Genomic DNA, 12764 nt, shown 5'->3' with positions numbered 1-12764 from the left:
GCCCATGCTGGAGTGCAGTGGCGTGATCTTGGCTCACAGCAACCTCCACCTCCCAAGTTTAAGCAATTCTTCTGCCTCAGCCTTGAGAGTAGCTGGGACTACAGGCACCTGCGACCACAACCAGCTAATTCTTGTATTTTTAGTAGAGATGGGGTTTCACCATGTTGGCCAGGCTGGTCTTGAACTCCTGACCATGAGTGATCCACCCACCTTGGCCTCCCAGAGTGCTGGGATTACAGGCTTGAGCCACCAACCTCAGCCTCCAAATTGCAATTCTTGATTCCCAAACAAAATGTTTTAAATTTAAAGATTCTTCTCTGTATTTTATTTTACTTTGACAATTGATTTGACAAATATTTATAGTAATATTTCTTATTAATAGCAATAGTATTTCCAATCAATATTAATAATAAATATTGTTAACTTTTTTATTTATTTTAATCTTTTTATATATATTTTATTGTACTTTAGGTTCTGGGGCACAGTGCAGAACATGCAGGATTATTGCATAGGTACATACATGGCAGTGTGGTTTACTGCCTCCATCCCCATCACCTGTATCTGGCATTTCTGCCCATGTTATTCCTCCCCAATTCCCTACCCCCTGCTGTCCCTCCCTCCCCCAAACAGCCCCCAGTGTGTGATGCTACCCTCCCTGTGTCCATGTGTTCTCATTGTTCAACACCTACCTTGAGTGAGAACATATGGTGTTTGATTTTCTGTTCTTCTCTCAGTTTGCTGAGAATTATGGTTTCCAGACTCATCCATGTCCCTACAAAGGACATGAACTCATCGCTTTTTATAGCTGCATAGTATTCCATGGTGTATATGTGCCACAATTTCCTTGTCCAGTCTATCACCTATGGGCATTTGGGTTGGTTCCAGGTCTTTCCTATTGTAAACTGTGCTGCAATGAACATACGTATGTGTGTGTCTTTATAATAGAACAATTTATAATCCTTTGGATATATACCCCGTAATGGGATTGCTGGGTCAAATGGAATTTCTATTTCTAGGTCCTTGAGGAACCACCACACTGTCTTCCACAATGGTTGAACTAATTTACACTCCCACCAACAGTGTAAAAGTGTTCCTATTTCTGCACATCCTCTCCAGCATCTGTTGTCTCCAGATGTTTTAATGATCACCATTCTAACTGGCGTGAGATGGTATCTAAATGTGGTTTTGATTTGCATTTCTCTGATGACTAGTGATGATGAACATTTTTTCATATGTTTGTTGGCCTCATATATGTCCTCTTTTGAAAAGTGTCTGTTCATATCCTTTACCCCCTTTTGAATGGGTTTGTTTGTTTTTTCTTGTAAATCTGTTTTAGTTCGTTGTAGATTCTGGATATCAGCCATTTGTCAGACGGGTAGATTGCAAAATTTTTTCCCATTCTGTTGGTTGCTGGTTCACTCTAATGATTGTTCCTTTTGCTGTGCAGAAGCTCTGGAGTTTAATTAGGTCCCATTTGTCTATTTTGGCTTTTGTTGCCAATGCTTTTGGTGTTTTGGTCATGAGGTCCTTGCCTATGCCTATGTCCTGAATGGTTTCGCCTAGGTTTTCTTCTAGGGTTTTTATGGTGTTAGGTCTTATGTTTAAGTCTTTAATCCATCTTAGTGTAAGGTGTCAGGAAGGGGTCCAGTTTCTGCTTTCTGCACATGGCTAGCCAGTTTTCCCAACACCATTTATTAAACAGGGACTCCTTTCCCCATTGCTTGTTTTTGTCAGGTTTGTCAAAGATCAGATGATTGTAGATGTGTGGTGTTGCCTCCGAGGCCTCTGTTCTGTTCCATTGGTCTATATCTCTGGTTTGGTATGAGTACCATGCTGTTTTGATTACTGTAGCCTTGTAGTATAGTTTGAAACCAGGTAGCGTGATGCTTCCAGCTTTGTTCTTTTTGCTTAGAATTGACTTGGCTATTCAGGCTCTCTTTTGGTTCCATATGAAGTTTAAGGTGGTTTTTTCCAGTTCTGGGAAGAGGGCCATAGGTAGCTTGATGGGGATAGTGTTGAATCTATAAATTACTTTGGGCAGTATGGCCATTTTCACAATGTTGATTCTTCCTAACCATGAGCATGGAATGTTTTTCCAACTGTTTGTGTTCTCTCTTATTTTGTTGAGCAGTGGTTTGTAGTTCTCCTTGAAGAGGTCCTTTAGATCCTTTGTTAGTTGTATTCCTAGGTATTTTATTCTCTTTGTAGCTATTGTGAATGGCAGTTCATTCTTGATTTGGCTCTCTTTAAGTCTGTTATTGGTATACAGGAATGCTTGTGATTTCTGCACATTGATTTTGTATCCTGAGACTTTGCTGAAGTTGCTTATCAATTTCAGGAGATTTTGGGCTGAGACGATGGGGTCTTCTAAATATACAATCATGTTGTCTGCAAATAGAGACAATTTGACTTCCTCTTTTCCTAATTGAATACCCTTTATTTCTTTTCCTTGCCTGATTGCTTGGCTAGAACTTCCAATACTATATTGAATAGGAGAGGTGAGAGAGGGCATCCTTGTCTAGTGCCAGATTTTGAAGGGAATGCTTCCAGTTTTTGCCCATTCTGTATGATATTGGCTGTGGGTTTATCATAAATAGCTTTTATTATCTTGAGATACGTTCCATCAATACCTAGTTTATTGAGAGTTTTTAGCATAAAGTGCTGTTGAATTTTGTCGAAGGCCTTCTCTGCATCTATTGAGATAATCATGTGGTTTTTGTCTTTGGTTCAGTTTATGTGGTGAATTATGTCTATAGACTTGTGTATGTTGAACCAGCCTTACATCCCCGGGATGAAGCCTACTTGATTGTGATGGATAAGCTTTTTGATGTACTGTTGTAATCATTTTGCCAATATTTTATTGAAGATTTTTGCATCTGTGTTCATCATGGTTATTGGCCTGAAGTTTTCTTTTCTTGTTGAGTCTGTCCTGGGTTTTGGTGTCAGGATCATGTTAGTCTCATAAAATGATTTGGGAAGGAGTCCCTCTTTTTGTATTTTGTATTGTTTGGAATAGTTTCAGAAGAAGTGGTACCAGCTCCTCTTTGTACGTCTAGTAGAATTCGGCTGTGAACCCATCTGGACCTGGGCTTTTTTTGGTTGGTAGCCTATTAATTGCTGCCTTAACTTCAGTCCTTGTTATTGGTCTATTCAGGGTTTTGGCTTCTTTCTGGTTTAGGCTTGGGAGGGTGCAAGTATCCAGGAATTTATCCATTTCTTCCAGGTTTACTGGTTTATGTGCATAGAGTTGTTTGTAGTAATCTCTGATGGTAGTTTGTATTTCTGTGGAATCTGTGGTGATATCCTCTTTATCATTTTTTATTGCATCTACTTGATTATTCTCTTTTCTTTTTTATTAATCTGGATAGTGATCTATTTTGTTGGTCTTTTCAAAAAACCAGCTCATGGATTTATTAATTTTTTTGAAGGTTTTTTTTTGTCTCTATCTCCTTCAGTTCTGCTCTGATCTTAGTTATTTCTTGTCTTCTGCTAGCTTTTGAGTTTTTTTGATCTTGCTCCTCTAGCTCTTTCAATTTTGATGATAGGGCATCGATTTTAGATATTTCCTTGCTTTTCATGTGGGCAGTTATTGCTATAAATTTTCCTCTAGACACTGCTTTAAATGTGTCCCAGAGATTCTGGTATGTTGTGTCTTCATTCTTATTGGTTTCGAAGAACATCTTTATTTCTGCCTTCATTCCATTGTTTATCCAGTCAACATTCAAGATCCAGTTGTCTAGTTTCCATGAAGTTATGCAGTTTTGAGTTAGTTTCTGAATTGAGTTCTAACTTGATTGCACTGTGGTCTGAGAGACTGTTTGTTATGATTTCCGTTCTTTTGCATTTGCTGAGGAGTGATTTACTTCCAATTATGTGGTCAATTTTAGAGTAGGTGTGATGTGGTGCTTAAAAGAATGTATGTTCTGTGGATTTGGGGTGGAGAGTTCTGTAGATGTCTATTAGGTTTGCTTGGTCCAGGTCTGAGTTCAAGTCCTGGATATCCTTGTCAATTTTCTGTCTCGTCGATCAGTCTAATATTGACAGTGAAGTGTTAACATCTCCCACTATTATTGTGTGGGAGTCTAAGTCTCTTTGTAGGTTGCTAAGAACTTGCTTTATATATCTGGGTGCTCCTGTATTGGGTGCATATATATTTAGGATCGTTAGCTCTTCTTGTTCCATTGATCCTTTTACCATTATGTAATGCCCTTCTTTGTCTCTTCTGATCTTTGTTGGTTTAAAGTCAATTTTATCAGAGACTAGGATTGCAACTCCTGCTTTTTTTTTGCTCTCCATTTGCTTGGTAAATCTTCTTCCATCCCTTTATTTTGAGCCTTTTTGTATCCTTGCATGTGAGATGTGTTCCCTGGATACAGCACACCGATGGGTTTTGACTTTTTATTCAATTTGTCAGTCTGTGTCTTTTGGTTGGGGCATTTAGCCCATTTATATTTAGGGTTAATATTGTTATGTGTGAATTTGATACTGCCATTTTGATGCTAGCTCATTGTTTTGCCCATTAGTTGACACGGTTTCTTCATTGTGTCGATGCTCTTCACCATTTAGTACGTTTTTGGAGTGGCTGGTACTGGTTGTTCCTTTCTATATTTAGTGCTTCTTTCATGCGCTCTTGTAAGGCAGGTCTGGTGGTAATGAAATCTCTGAGCAATTGCTTATTTGCAAAGAGTTTTATTTCTCCTTCACTTATGAAACTTAGTTTGGCTGGATATGAAATTCTGGGTTGAAAGTTCTTTTCTTTAAGGATGTTGAATATTGGCCCCCACTCCCTTCTGGCTTGTAGGGTTTCTGCCAAGAGATCCACTGTGAGTCTGATGGGTTTCCCTTTGTGGGTAACCTGCCCTTTGTCTCTGGCTTCCCTTAGCATTTTTTCCTTCATTTCAACCCTGGTGAGTCTGCTGATTATGTGCCTTGGGGTTGCTCTTCTTGAGGAATATCTTTGTGGTGTTCTCTGTATTTCTGGACTTGAATATTGGCCTGGCTTGCTAGGTTCGGGAAGTTCTCCTGGATAATATCCTGAAGAGTGTTTTCCAGCTTGGGGTCATTCTCTCCATCACATTCAGTTACACCTATCAAACATAGATTAAGTCTTTTCACATAATCCCTATATTTCTTGGAGGCTTTGTTCATTTCTTTTTACTCTTTTTTCTCTAATTTTGCCTTCTCATTTTATTTCATTGAGTTGATCTTCAATCTCTGATATCCTTTCTTCTGCTTGGTCAATTTGGCTATTGAATCTTGTGTATGCTTCGCGAAGTTATCGTGTTCTGTTTTTCAGCTCCATCAATTCAATTATATTCTTCTCTAAGCTGTTTATTCTCGTTAGCATTTTGTCAAACCTTTTTTCAAGGTTCCTAGTTTCTTTGCATTGGGTTAGAACATGTTCTTTTAGTTCAGTGAAGTTTGTTATTATCCACCTTCTGAAGCCTGTTTCTGTCAATTCATCAGACTCATTCTCCATCCAACCTTGTTCCCTTGCTGGTGAGGAGTTGTGATCCCTTGGAGGAGGAGAGGCATTCTGGTTTTGGGTGTTTGCATCCTTTTTGTGCTATTTTCTTCCAGTTCTTTGTGGATTTATCTACCTGTAGTCTTTGTAGTTGGTGACTTTCAGATGGGGTCTCTGAGTGGACGTCCTTTGTGTTGATGATGAAGTTATTTCTTTCTGTTTTTTAGTTTTCCTTCTAACAGTCAGGCCCATCTGCTGTAGGACTGCTAGAGGCCCACTCCAGACCCCACTTACCTGGAGATCATCTGCAGTGGCTGCAGAACAGTAAGGCTTACTGTCAGTTTCTTCTTCTGTTATCTTTGTCCCAGAAGGATACCTGCCAGATGTCAGCCTGAGCTCTCCTTTATGAGGTGTCTCTTTGGATATACGGGGATCAGGGAGATGCTTGAGGAGACAGTCTGTCCCTTATAGGAGCTCAAGTGCTGAGCTGTGAGCTCTGTTTTTCCATTGAGAGCTGCTGGGCAGGTAGGTTTAAGTCTGCTGCAGTGGAACTCATAACCACCTGTTTTTCCCAGGTGCTCTGTCCTGGGAAGGTGGGGCTTTATTTATCAGTTCCTGACATGCTGCTGCCTTTTTGCAGAGGTGCCCTGCCCAGGGAGTAGGTAGCTCAGTCACAGTCTGCCAGCAGAGGTGTTGCTGAGCTGCCATGGGCTCTGGTCAGCTGCTATGTGAACTTCCTTGCAGTTTTGTTTATAGAAGTATAGTTAGAATTGCCTCAGTAATGGCAATCTGCCTCAGTAATGGCAGACTGTCTCTGTAATGGCGGACTGCCTCGGTAATGGCAGGTTGCCTCGGAAATGGCTGACTGCCTTGGTAATGGCAGACTGCCTGGGTAATGGTGAACTGCTTTGATAATGGCAGATTGCCTCAGTAGAGGTGGACTGCCTCAGTAATGGCAGACGCCCTTCCCCCTACAGAGCTGGACTGTCCTGGGTCCAGCTGTGCTTGCTGTGAAACTCTCAATCCAGAGCATTTCAGATTGCTAGTCTTTGTTGGGGTGGGACCTGCCAAGCCAGATCACCTGGCTCCTTGTTTCAGCCCCCTTTTTTTCAGTTGAATGGGTGACTCTGTCTCCCAGGTGTTCCAGGCACCAGTTGAAATGGTGCCCAGATTTGTGTGAGTTTTTGTGCGGAGACCCACTGCGCTGGCTGAAACAGCCATGCTGGAGACTCGTGGTGCTTTTCTGCCTGGGAATCTCTTCGTCTGTCGGCAGTAAAAACTCATTTGGAAATGCGGTGATCACTCACTCTCTGTATTCTTGCTGGGAACTGCACTGCAGAGCTGTTCCTATTCGGCTGTCTTGCATCTGCAGCTCATTGATATTTATTAATCAAGTATTAATAATTATTATTGGTCGGAATGTTTATCAGATTGCCTAGATTTTCACTCGGTGTCATTTTTGCGTTTCAGGATCCCACCTAGGACACCATACTACTGTTAGTTGTTATATCTCCATAGGTTGTCTTGGCTGTGACCATCTCTCAGGCTTTTTTTGTTTTTATGACCTTGGCAGTTTTGAATGTCTCTCAATTGAAATTCATGTTTTTCTAATAATTAGATTGGGTTGTGTGTTCTGGGGGGGATGACCACAGAGGTAAAGTGTTCCTCCCATCATGTGGCATCAAGAGTCCATGCTGTCAACATGATTACTGTTGATTTCAACCTTGACCACCTGGTGAGGTAGCATTTGTGAGGTTTCTTCACTGCAAATTCACTCCGTATTCCCCTTTTCCATTCTGTACTCTTGGAAGGAGGCTACTATGTGTAACCCCCATTTAAGGAGTGAAGGTTATGTCCTACCTCCTTGACAGCAGAGCATCTACATTTGGAATTCTTTTTTTTTTGAGATGGTGCCTTGCTCTGTTGTCCAGGCTGGAGTGCAATAGTGTGATCTTGGCTCACTGCAATCTATGTCTCCCAGGTTCAAGCAATTCTCCTGCCTCAGCATCCCAAGTAACTGGGATTACAGGCGCATGCTGCCTCACCAAGCTAAGTTTTTTGTATTTTAATAGAGATGGTGTTTCACTGAGTACCCAGGCTGGTCTTGATCTCCTAAGGTCAGGCAATCCACCTGTCTCAGCCTCCCAAAGTGCTAGGATTACAGGTCTGAGCCACCATGCCAGGCTACATTTGGAATTCTTATGCACAGGTGTCTTCATTTTGGGGGGCTGCTTTCTATGGAAAGTTCCCAAATTTATATTTCAATTTTTATACTGAATTTTTTTTCATTTCTGGTGTCATATTTTAAATCTCTAAAATCTGCTTTTTTTTTATTCTTTAAATGTTGCTTTTTAGAATTACCTGTTCTTGTTTCATGGATGAAACACTTTCTCTTATTTCTGTTGAAGTTTTCTCCCTGCCAACTTGCCGAGTTGCTTTCCTCTGTTTGTTTTGGTCCCATCTTTGATGTTGCTGATCTTCCTCCACCCTCTCCTCACGCTTGGCTGTGCCTTCATACCTGAGAGTGAGCCCTGGAAAGGCTGCTGGATGCTGGAGGGAGAGGGTTTGTCTGCTGTGGGTCTCTCTCTAAGGTGTCTTGGCTCTGCTGCATCTTAAGGAGCCCCCAGAGTCAGTATCTTTAGGTCTTGTCTCTTCCTGTGATTGGATTCTGCCTGAGTCCATTTTGTATTGTTATAATGAAATATGTGAGGCTGGGTAATTTATAAAGAGAAGAGTTTATTTGGCTCTATAAGAAGCATGGCACCAATATCTGCATCTGGGGAGGGCCTCAGGCTGCTTGCTCTCATGGTGGAAAGGGAAGAGAAACTATATGCAGAGATCCCAGGGCAGGAGAGAAAGCAAGAGGGCGGGAGGGAGGAGGTGCTGGATCTTTATAACAACCAGCTCTCATGGGAACCATTAGAGCAAGGACTCACTCCCCCTGAGGACCTTCATCTATGCATGATTCCAGGCCCCATGTCCTAACACCACCACACTGGGAATCAAATTTCAACATGAGATTTGGTAGGACATACAAACCTTATCCCAACTACTGCAGATTCCCCAAAGACGACTTTCCTAACTTTCTTCCTGGAGAGATATCTATTACCAGAGCAGCTCTGATGAAATAAGTGGGAAAATTCCTTTTCTTGCCATTTTTCTTGAGTCTCTCTACCTCTAGGTACAGCTGCTTAAATAAACAAGACAGCTCAAGATGGCCCCAGAGCTTCTGGACGCCTGCCCAGATACCAGAGGGAGACAAGGCCTTGCAACACCAGGGCACACTGGAACAGGTGACCCCTAGTTGCCTTCAGATTATTAACATATCATTATAATGCTAAAATTCCCTGCCCCAAAAGAAAATCTCTGCCATTTGTGTATAGGGGATGTGTGAAGACATATGCTTATGAATTGCACCAGCACATCTGGAGTCCTCATCTGCCCCTGCTAACCCTGCTTTCCCTCTCCACACCCAGTCCTTCACAACCCCATGCTTTCTATTGTTTAGAAGCAAGGGATGTTGAGAGTGAGAACCTCCCCTTCTCCATTCCTGGTCAGTGAATAAAACTTGATCGTTTTTTCCAATAGGATGTTCTTTTTTTGTGACCGATATAAAATGGTGAGAGAGCTCAGTTTAGCAGTGGCATATTCATTGTCTGCTTGACAGTGATCTGGATGCCAAGAGGGAGAAGAAAGGGAGGGGTCTCAACATTGGGAATCTAAGTTTTCACTTTAGCGTCCTGGTGTCTCTTCCCTTACCGCTACTGTGCCTTGGGGTTCTGTGGTCCTGAGACCCGAAGTTCTACCCTTTTCAGGGATCAAATCTGATTTTCTGCAAGGTCAGGGAAGGAGCACTTGCTCAGTGAGGTCTCAGAATCTCTTAGCATTTCCTCCTGTTTTTAGCCCCACCTTTAGTCCCACTGGTGCTGACTGTTGAGTGTTCTGTGGTGTAAACCGGGTTTCTGCTTGTATTTCTCCACTTTTCTCTTAGTATTCGGCTTTTTGTGGACCGCCAAGCATCCGCTTTCCAGCTTCCAACATTTTATCGTTATTCCATTGCTCTTCAGATCCCTTGGTCTCATGGGAGAAGAAGAGAATAATATGTGTGTCCAGTCCTTCACGTTTATCCAGGAATCTTGATGTGTATTCACTGGTTCATAGCAGCTTCCACAGCAAGGACCTAGTACACACGCACAGGCTCAGGCCTGACGAGGAGAAGGCAGCAGTGTTTGGGCAAGGCTGGCTTTTGCCGTGTGGTTGTGATTTCTTCTGAGGGAGGCCAGGAGCTCAGTAAGCCAAGTGGTAAGGTTTGTGGCACAGATTAAGAATGAAAGTTACTTCATTATTGTGAAGAATAGTTCATTAATTGCAAAAAGTATTCAGACTTTTCTAAGGTCCCATCTGAAAGTGGGTAAACATATATTTCTGTTAAAGCAAGGAGTGGTAGTTTTTTGAGCCCGGAGCCACCTTGCCACCTGTAAAGCTTCTTTCTGTTCCTCTTCTAGAGCTATGGTGCTATCTACAAATCATATTTTTTTTAAAAGGAAAGGGATTTCCTTGAGTATAGGACAGATAAGAAAAGGGATTTCTGGTCAACCCCGCCATAGCAATAACCAAAGACCCTAAATAATACGACCTCACAATTTAGCACGTTTTCCCATGGGGTGGTTTTGGTCTACTGAAGTCTGTCTCTTCTCTCATTTTCTGGTTGTTGAGTAGACTGGACCAATGGGAAGGTTGGGAAAAACCATTGTCCTGCAAGCCCTTTTAGCTGGGCATCTCCTATTTTGCCTCAGGCCTACAAGAAATTACCTATAGGAATGATACTTCCCAAATGCAACAGAGCACTCCAACCCACTTCCAGGTTTCCAGGCTGTTGACTTCCTGGGCGTTGAAACACATCCTCCCCACCGCCTCGCTCCGTTTCTGCATAGCTGCAAGTTACCCTGAATATACACTCCCTTGATGCCCTTTGAATGATCCTAGAAAGTTTGGGAAGGAGGGTTGGGGTGGATGAAAACAGGATTCTTTCAAAAACAAAAATAATATTAATAATAATAACAGCAATAATACTAATTACAATAAACTGTACTTGGAAGTTAGAGAAATGACATTTCCTGGTGTTCCTGAATCAGGAGGAAGACAATGTCGGTTGATGTGGAGCTTTTGTTTCTTAAGTTTTTCTCAGGAGGTCTTTATTTTATAAGCAAAATCTAGGATAGGGTGGTCATAGTTCTCAGAAATATGGGTCATTAGCTATGTGTGTAAGAAATACATTTTCGATCAAAATATGTATTTAAACATTTCAACTAATACTTTATTTTTTCTAGAAAGAATTACTTTGCTGCATGTGAACCTCATGGAAGAAACATTGAAAAATCTCACTTCACGCAGATCTAACTCACATTCCACTTCCCTCATTTACACATTATTCGTTCTAGTGAAATTTCTTTTTACACCTTCTTTTGAGACAGGAATGGATACACAACACTAAAACAATTTTTCACAAATGTTAACTCAAAAGTCAAGAAGAAATATACCAGGTGTACTTTTTGAATCAATAAAAATGTTATTAATAATAAAAGACATTTGCAGTTTGTAAATTTCCATTTTCCCGGGCAGGAAGCCAAAGTTCTGGATAGTCAGACTAACACCAGACATCCGGAAGCTGACTTGAGAGGGAAGGTTTTCCTTGTTTTCCTCCCCTGCGTTTGAGGTTAGCTTGTCCCAGGGGTATTCAGTGAGCTAGTTCCTGGCAATGTTTCTGGGACGTGGGACACCGGCCACTCTCTGCCATCCCCTGGGGCAGTCCCCTGGGAGATCCGGCCAAGAAAAGAACTTTCTAGGCACTGGAGGGCTCTCTAACCCCTTCCTGAGAGTTTAGCAACCTCTAACTACCGATCTGGCTGTTTATCTCAGCCCAGGTGAATTTCAGAAGTTACATAAAGGCCTTCTTAGTTTTTTTCATGCTGTCAGATTCAGATGGAGCTGTAGAATTTTTTTTGAAATGCATTTCATCAGTAGCACTCTTCAACAAGTGGTAACTAAATAATAGTTTTCTGCCCCTCTGATTAATTGATGGGTCCTCTACCCAATTAACTAAGGCAAACTTCGAATTTGCATTATTACTGCCCTTTCAGATCCAAAGGCACTTCTAAAAAAAAGCCTTCAATGGCTCATTTCAGCTCAACCTAAATGTCCTCACAGCGCAAGCGCAAGCGTTATTTTTGGCTCGGGGCAGAGCTTTCCACTATCTCCCCGAAGCTTTCTCCGCCCAGCCCGTGGAAACCCAGCTTTGCTGCGTCTATTCAGGCCCCTTCCATTTGCATGTCTATCAGTGGTCTTTCACAGCCCAGGGGCCCCCACAAGTGCTCTCCAATAGCGGCATTGTTCTACAGAACCACCCCAAATCAGAGCTCCCAGCTTCCTTCTCCCTTGCTGCTTCACTGTCCCTGAAATACCTGTTAGTTTTCAAGACACACTAAATCCCTTGCTTTCTACTTCTAGGAGGTTTACCCTCCCTTCTTGCTGAGATGGCTAAATGTGGGGAAATACTTGAAAACTGCTTTTTGGTGAAGTCATTACACGCCGCCTCAAGTTTTATGTCCACGCCATCTGATCTTCCTTAATGCTGCTTTCCACTCCATCCAGGATGGAGACTGGATCGCCACAGAGGAGAGAATGAAAAATATGTGCTTTTTTCTTTCTCTCTCTCTCAATTTAAGATTGCTCTGAAGCTAAAGTCTGCATAAACAAAAAGTGATAATACTGATAATATTTTGAAATCAACATTTCAGATTCAGCGATTAAAAAAATGACCATGACCAGGGAAAAGGATTAAAATCAACTTCAGATATTTCCTCCACGTTGTGGCAGGTCTGATGAGACCATATACAAAACAGTTGGTCCAGGACACATCTGAGTAGGTATGTTTGTGTGAGTTTATGTATGACGCATATGTTTATCCCAAATATGTTTGATTACATCCACATTCAAGATTACTTATATTCTTTGACTACTAAATAATAATAATATCTTTCATTTGTTTGATTCTTTAAAATCTGTACTGAGGCCGGGCACAGTGTCTCATGTTTGTAATCTCAGTACTTTGGAGGCTGAGATGGGGTGATCGCTTGAGCCCAGGAGTTTGATTCATCCTGAACAACATAGCAAGACCTGTCCCTATAAATAAATTTTTAAAAATTAGCTGGGCATGGTGTCATGCACCAGCAGTCCCAGCTACTTGGGAGGTTGAGGTGGAAGGATCACCTGAGCCCAGGATTTCAAGATGGCAGTGAAC

At 41.8% G+C, this 12764-nt stretch overlaps 1 long non-coding RNA gene across 1 annotated transcript in view; it reads left to right on the top strand.

Moving 5' to 3' along the window:
• Positions 1–12287, top strand: part of LOC135271898 (uncharacterized) — a 49157-nt gene extending 36870 nt beyond the window's left edge. The window contains exon 3 of the long non-coding RNA XR_010340023.1: positions 12262–12287. This is a non-coding gene — a long non-coding RNA (uncharacterized LOC135271898). The remainder of the gene's footprint in view (positions 1–12261) is intronic.
• The last annotated feature ends 477 nt before the right edge of the window (positions 12288–12764 follow it).

The sequence above is a fragment of the Aotus nancymaae genome, unplaced genomic scaffold, assembly GCF_030222135.1.
Source record: "Aotus nancymaae isolate 86718 unplaced genomic scaffold, 86718_ANA_hifiasm-v0.15.2.pri h1tg000097l, whole genome shotgun sequence".
In the NCBI taxonomy this organism is placed as follows: Eukaryota; Metazoa; Chordata; class Mammalia; order Primates; family Aotidae; genus Aotus; species Aotus nancymaae.
The sequence above is the reverse complement of the archived record's forward strand: the minus strand, read 5'-3'. Positions and strand labels throughout refer to the sequence as shown.